We start from the raw sequence: 8,227 nt of genomic DNA on the forward strand, positions 1-8,227 counted from the left end.
CATGATTAATATTGAAATGGTAATAGTACTATAGATAACATGACATCAAATTACAATAGTGTAACATTTTCAATACTATGCTTAAGACTGCATGAGCCTCTCCATTATGCATTCCTATCTTGAGAAGTTACAGAATATGAGATGAAGGATACATAAGCTCCTCCATGAATATGCTTGCTTAAAATTTCTTCCATCAAATTAGTCATGTGTTGTGCCTGTGTATGCTATTACAGAAATACATAATTTTCACGGCTTCTTCTAAGTGAAATGTTAAGTGAGAAAATAAGAAAACACCATTAAAAAAAAACCCCATCAACAAAACCGGCTTCTAAGTAGTAATGTATTAAAATAGCAATGGGCAGAGAACATGTGAAATAGATGCTGAAATCTTATGTCTGCCTTGTTCTCCCAGTCTGCCTCTTCTCGTAAAAGTCTTTGTGCTTCACACCTAATTCGTGCAACTGGCTTATTCTCAGATGCTCTGTGAGGGAGTGTCCTGCAGCCTTCCTCCCACTTCAGGTGAGTATCATCACAGGTCAGGAATGTGGTTTATGTTCATGAAAAATATATTGAGATTGGTCTCTCTTCAGTCTGACTAGCTTTTTTTGTCACTGGGTTTGCATAACTGCAATAGTTTGGGGTCTCGTCATGCTGGGAGAATATACATTTAATAGAAACACCAAAGTCTACAAGAATTTGTAATCTAAAATAAACAACTGATGACAAAAATTTTCATCAATTTTTTACAGAAAATGAGCATAAAGACTAGAAATTTGCTGTAGGTATCTGGGTGATGAAGATGTGTTGTTCATAAAGACCATCCAAATATCTCTTGTGGAAACAGTGCACCAGTGGTTTGTGCTGAAAGTTATTAGGTATGTATGGCATTGAGGAAATGTTAAATTAAGCTGGAGCTGCTGTAGTATAAGACCCAGGAAAGACCACCAGCAAATTAATTCCCGATTAAAATAAAATTCAGAGTCCACTGTAGGGAGTAAGTGCACGCTGGGAATAACCTTATCCCAAAAGAGCAGATCAGCAACAGGAGCCTGGTTTTTTTCTTGCTGCTTTGAAAGAGGTGGCATCAAGAAAGGACACTGGCAAGCGAAGTAAGAATGAAGGGCTTCCCCTTGCTGGCTAGAAGAAGCGAATTTAAATTTCCAGGGAACAGATCCTTAACCAGTCTTCCTTGGCTGGGCAAGCCCCCAGGGGATGTCACTGCAGTCAGATCAGAAGTGTCACATTCCATCTTCCGGCAGGTTCTGAGCAGGTGTGGCTGTGAGATGTACAATTTTTAGTTGCTGAAAGAGGTCTCAAGGAGGGAAAGAACCTTCCCGAGCACTGCAAACCCCCCCTGCATGGTCATTTAACTTCTGGGCTTCTTTCCTAGTGTTATACAGCATTTTAAATCTCAAAAGAGAGACAGAGTTGAGTTTCTCATGACTTCTGTGTTGAACAGGCCCAGGAGGGGCTCTGTAACATTTATGCATGGGTGCAACTCTTTATTTTGTTAATGTCAGGACACAAATCCAATCTGGCATAAAAAATGAATCCATCTAAATTTCTTCTAGGAGACAGTCTAAGTGGTGTAGTGCATTTGGCTTTGTAACTTGCAGTGGTTGATTTCATTTTGGCTCAAGATAGGATACAGTTTGTTAGAAATATTGGGAGCGTGGTGAAATGTATGTGACCAGGCATAGCTGCAACAATTAAATAGCGATCAGTATATGCCACTTCAACCTTTTCCATCAGCATCTCGACTTAAAGAGTCACAAGTTCAGAAATACAAATAAAACCAGCCCCTTTTTAGAATAACAGATTCTCAAACTTTAGGTACCTTTTCAGTTTCACTCAAAGAGAAATGAAAGAACTTCTAGTTTTTAAAATTGAAGTTATTTTCAGACTTTAAAATCTTTCTCAGGGCTGAGGGGCAATTTAATCACTGCCTTGTATCAGAAAATGTTCTCACAATTTAGAAAACTCAATCTGTTTTGGGTGGATACTTGAATATCTTCCTACATTTTATCCTCTGAAGTAGATTTTTTAATATCTGTAAGACCTCCCTCCTTATTGTATAAGGAGTTCATGCAACTTCAGAGCCCAATATGGAAAAGAAAAACAACTTTTGGTCAAAATGCTAGAGAGTATTCATTCTTTTTAAAGTATCCATCTGATGTGCTGATTCCTCAAAAATATCTGCCCTATTATTGGAAAAACTTGTTACAAGGATGGTAAAAAAGGAGGAGGGAGAACTAATGTGCAAAAATATGAGAGAAAATTGTAACTGATCTTATTTCTTCCATTGCTTAGAGGGGCACAATCTTCACCCAAGGAAACATCATAAGATTTCTATGGACAAAGAAACAAGAAAAAAAAAAGTAAACACCTGAGCTAACCTTTCAAAATGAAATCAAATTTTAGAATGCAAAATGTAATTACAGCTACTGATTTTCTACGGTTCAATCTTCTTGCTCCATCTGGAACAAATGAAAGTTTATTTCTGAGACAAGATCAGATAACAACTTCGAAATATTATCTAAAATTATCTGAACTTTAAATTAAATGGGGGAAAGAAAGAAAAGTGTTTGGACATAATAAAACTTTTCAGTAATAACTAAATAATCTCATTTGAAACTATTTTTCCAAATAATTAAATACTTCTAACCTAATTCTGAATGCTCAAACAGATTAACACAAATATTTATGTTTTGCTTAAAAGCTAGTATTAAAAAAAAAAAAAAAAAGGATATATGAAGTCCAAAGGTAACTAACTTCATTTGTCAAAACATCCATTTAGGCAGCTTCATTCTGACTTCTGTGTCACATGCAAAGTTAAAAGTTAAAATAGAGCTGATAAGCCATAAATCTTACATTCTTTGGTACCTTATTCTATCCGTAGAAATCCACTATCGTTATTTATTGAACTGGCAAAAAATTCTAGATGTCAAAGTTTGTTTATGGTTTCCCTGACAACAAGACCTTTTACTACTACTTTTAACAGTAAATATCTTCAATGTGTTCCTCACCAAAATTGCAGTAAAGTAGGAAAAGAGAGACTTTAAATAACCACTCACACTACCATTTGCATTGTCACCTACATTAACTTATCTTAACGGACTGTAAAACAACATTTCTTAAGATTTCCAGTTGATATATCATTCTGTGATGAAAAAACGATACTGTAAAATCGGCTGGCTGCCAGAAAGAGAGAAATTCTAGTGATACCAACCCCCACTATGAACAACAATTGTGTTTTTCTGTGTGTAGGTAAGAATTGCTTCATGTCAACCTGTCATCCACATTTCTCCCATTTATTTAAGCTGTGCTGAAAATTAGAGAGAGAGAATTCACAAAAAACAAAAATCCATTGTTTCAGCTGATATTTTCCCTCTAGTTTTAGACAAAAGCAGAAGACCAAGCAGAGTCTTTTGGTGGCCTTTGGAGTTTAAGGTCATAACACTTCACTGATTTGTCTGTGTCTTATGGTTAGGTCAAAGAAATAGTCTTTATGGCTTTGCTCTCTTTCATCTCTCAGAGATAGGCAGGAGAAGGACATGACTTAACCTCCCAGCTAACCCTGGATTTCTCCTGGTGTCCAGGATGCTCTGAGGGCTCATATGAATAAATATGAAAAGCTGCTTATGATGAGGAACAAGCAGAATACAGATGATGTCTCCTTCATACTTCAAAATAATTTTAAAATATGGTACCATTGCAGTAATCCTTTGACAGCCATGCCTGGTATAGAATTAAATTTCTGAGATGCTTAGCTGTGTGTCACAAAAGCATTTCATGTTAAATCTCTGCAGAAGCTATTCAGTCTGTTAGTGATGGTTCAAATTTTTATATCTTGTAATAAAGATATGGCCTAGTCTTACCTAGTAACATAATCTCATATGATTGTTCTTGGATTTAAGACTCAAATACTTATAAGAAGTAAAGTAATTGATAAACCCATGATTTTGCATAGAAGTTTAGTTGCTATTGTAAAAGAAGCAGCTGTAATTCTCATTGAAAATAGGATTTAAAATCCAACTCTTTTTCAACCAACTTCTGGCACCAGTATTTTTTTATTTGGACACATTGGACTACAGGAGTTGTTATGCACAACTTAGAGCAGAAGTTATTAGAATTTGATAATCTACTGCTTTGTGAAGGATGTTCATCAAGTCATAAAAAATATCAGTCAAAGCAGAAACCATGGCTGATATAACCTAACTCTCTATCTTTTCTCAATCATGCTATTAATTCAAATATGACTGTGGCTAATCCTTATAATGACAGACATGATTTGTGGGAGATGATCTGACACTGAATTTGAAAATAGAGAGAGAGTAACTTGTTGGATTTTCTTCTTAAATGTACAAAAATCATATTAAAATAGAAGGCTTTTAAAACTAACTGTGCATATTAATTAAAGGCTTTGGTCTTGAAAAAATTAACAGCATAGCAGAAATACAGTAATATTGATGGATGACACATAGTATGTTTCATGTACAAAAAAAATATGAAGGCGTAGTTCTCCTTCAATTATGTCATGCATGAGATTTTTGAAACTAAAGTTTATTCCTGGGTTTTTTTGAAAGAGCTTCATACAGGGTGTTTATGCTAAGCAGAGAATCATCTTCATATTCATCTTCTCATCCCAAAACATCTCGAGTTGCCAGAGTAAATGCATGGAGTTTTCCTGATAATGACTGCAACTTATCAGTATATGAGAATTTTCCAGAAATTATTTCTTTTTATTTTTTTTTCACTGAATGAATGAAACAAGAAAAAATAAGCCAATATTTTAAGCAGATTGTTATGATCTTCAAATATTTCACTGCAACAAACTAGCATACATTACAACTTTTCAATGTGTCATATAGTTTTATAAAAATATAGTCATCGATATTTTTTAATAGTCCTCACTTACTGGAAGCCAAATGGAGTGTGACACATTCAATTACTCTTAAGAGGGTAAATAATTTTTCAGTCCTACTACTGAAATTCAAAATGCATGAAATATGAAAAATATGGTTCTAGACTTATACTGCTTTCTGTATAACTATTCCACATTTTTAGGTGGGAAAAAAAAGCCTAAACTACCCTGATAACATTGCATGTGCAATGCACATGCACAAGGCAGCACATGGTCTTAACATGTTTGAGGTTGAGATTTTTTCTGTTGGTTAACTTTTGGGTTTGGTCCCGCCAGGGTATATGCATTCTGCTCTTCCATGTGTTTTGCTGAGATCGTAGAAGATCACACATATTGTCTGTTGGGTTTTTGGGTGTTTTGTTTCGGTTTTATCTCCAGCTGGTGCATCCTGGGTTGCATCAACTGTCATGGAAAACCAGACAGGGGTGGAACAGACTGCAGAATATGCAAAGATATCACCATCTCAAATAACTTTCTGGTCAATAACTTTGTTTTCTCTATCAAACATTTGTCCTGTATGTATGACCCAGGTGAGCCATGGATTATGATGTTAATTGGCCTTCAGGTCAAACGGGATCACTTTTCCAGATACAGAATCCAATTTTGAAAGTTCTTTAAGGTTGTAATACACGGGGAAACACAAGCAGAGATCCAGGAGCTCCAGAGATGTTCTTGAGCCTACACATGTGGCTTAGGGTGTTACAGAATGTCCTTCAGCTACATTTGGCCTTCACCTTTGTTAGCTCCAAGCACACTTTGTAATCTTTAAATAGCAAGACTATCAAGAAGGAGAATCTTGAATGAAAACTAGATTGAATCAGCTGAAATTACCAGATACCATGGTTAAAACTACCAAATAAACCCACATTTTTTTACACTACTGTTGATTAAATTACAGAGCTCATTTATTTTGCCTGCAGGAAAAATGGCTTTCTGTGAAAACACGAAGTATAGCTGTCTTCTAACAGAGAATTTCCTGGAAGATAGTTACATCTTTAGCTGTTTGCTGTGGTTTTCTGGACAGAACCTCCAGCTCAAGGTGTATCTTCATGTTGCCAGCGTCAGGACAGTGGCAGTAAGGATTCTTGAGGGAAGAGTAATTAATTTTGTAATTAGAAGTATATATTTTCTCATATGATTTCAATGCAAACTGGGGAGCAGACAGTGTTAAAATAAAAACCACTTCTTGTCTAATATTAAATGTGACACACACCTCCACCTATGGGGATGAACTAGAAGGCTAATTACTTCCAAGCAGCAGAAATATGTCTGTGTCCACAGAAAATCATTGTACGCTGTCAGCAAAACTAGAATGGAACAGAAATCCATCAAAGTCTGATATCTTCTTTAATATAGGACAAAATTTGTCTTTACAGTCTTAAATTGGAAGCAGCTACAGCCAATTAGCTGACTTCATTTAATATTTCAGTTTGCATACTCAGCACATTGCAGCAACCCATGTAATCTTTGAGAAAGCTCTGGACACAGTATGAGGGGGATAAGGAGATAAAATTTGGTATCTTGGGGAATTTGGAACTCGAAAGTAGAAACTCAGAGACTTCATAAGCCAGTATCCAAAATGCCAGGCTGGTGTTACTCTGATGAGTGCTGGGACCATACATACCATTAAGAAATTCAATACAGAAACTAGACTTCACCTATTTTAATGGCATTAATATAAGATTAATGAATTATGTTTATCCTTCAGTGGTAAGAGTTCACTGCAGCAGCAGGGAACTTCCCTAAAGAACCATGTCATGGAGATACTATCTGAAAAATGCAAGGCAACTCCAGGTCACCATTGTTAGAAGGAATTTACATGTTTATTATTTAATTAGCCTCTCCAACACCATCTTCAGAGATTTTTCACAGTACTTTTCTAAGGCACAGACACGTCTGCAATTTTTTTTGTGTTTATATAAAAAGATTTGTCCTTTTCCAAACTTCTTCGAAAGAAATTGTTAAGTCTGTCTAACTATGCTTGGAACTTTTAAGAGACTTTTAATAATGAAGGGTTCCCATCCTTCATTATTGAGGTACTATTAGCAAAAAAGATTGTGTATTTTTCATCAAATCTTTGGATACATTTATAGTCTATATAAATATATACATACAGCTAAGCTTTGAAGTAAATGCTTATTGTTGTCAAAGATTCCAAAAAGACCATGAACAAACACAAGTAAACAGTTTGATACCAGTTGCTTGAAGTCACTGCATTAATATTTACTCCTTAGTTTCAACTAGCAATTGGAAGAAAAATTTGGAAGGGGACTAGCTTTAATCATGCTACCCTTATGCCACAACATTAAACTGCACCTTAGGGCATAGTAGATTGCTTTTTGTATAGAGTAAACAATAAACTTGCTGCATCATTACACAGTAAAGAAAAAGCAGGACAAGAACCGCATCAGAGATGCGGACTCAACATGTCCTTGAGTGTTCATGTTGTCTGTTGCTACTTCTGAGATGACAGCTTTTATCTTTCTTCTTTGTGACTTTGGTTATAGTTTTGCTCAACCCAGCAATGTGATCACAGAAATCTTCAAGAGTAAAATTGAAGCAGAAAAAAAGCTTATTAAACTAAAAGAACAGATACAGGTACTTGTCAGAGCAAAATAGTCCACATCAATACTGCAGAGAAAGCAAAAAACCCTGAAAATCCCATTAAGTCATGAGTTTACCTGGGACTAAAATTTTGCTATCTCTTGCCATCTTAGTGTTTTCTCTGCCTTTTACCTTTAAAACAAGAAACAATTGTTCAAAATGTACAAACAAATATCACAAATACATGGGATAGACACAAGGAGCTCAAAAGCAGCAGAATCTGTCTATAAGGTTGTTACCTTATAGACAAATACAAATCATTGCAAGTCAGATATAAATCATTCTGTTACTAAAAATTATTGTTCTACCAATCACCTATTTGATAGCTGAAAGAATGTACTGAAAAACATGTTTTTATAATGCTGTTTCCAGAGAAAAGCATGCCTTTAGAATGCTTCTTTTACAGAAAAACTTTTTTTTCTAATACTGCTTTTAATTGAATGTCATGTCCTAAGAGAAATGTGACACATTGTAAAATAAAGATGTCATATTTGTCTCTGTCAAAAGAAAAAACATGCATTTTAACAGCTTAAGGATTTTAATTTAAACATACACTTGTCAGGAAAAGCTTTTAAAAAGCAAATGAAACCCTTCTGCTCAGTTTCCTGCTTGACACGAGAATTCAAGCTTTAAGTTTAGTATATGTGATATTTCAGTCACAGACTTTTTCAGCTTTGCTTCACTATTGTCTATAGAAGC

The sequence above is a fragment of the Pseudopipra pipra genome, chromosome 3 (genome assembly GCF_036250125.1).
Source record: "Pseudopipra pipra isolate bDixPip1 chromosome 3, bDixPip1.hap1, whole genome shotgun sequence".
Taxonomy (NCBI): Eukaryota; Metazoa; Chordata; class Aves; order Passeriformes; family Pipridae; genus Pseudopipra; species Pseudopipra pipra.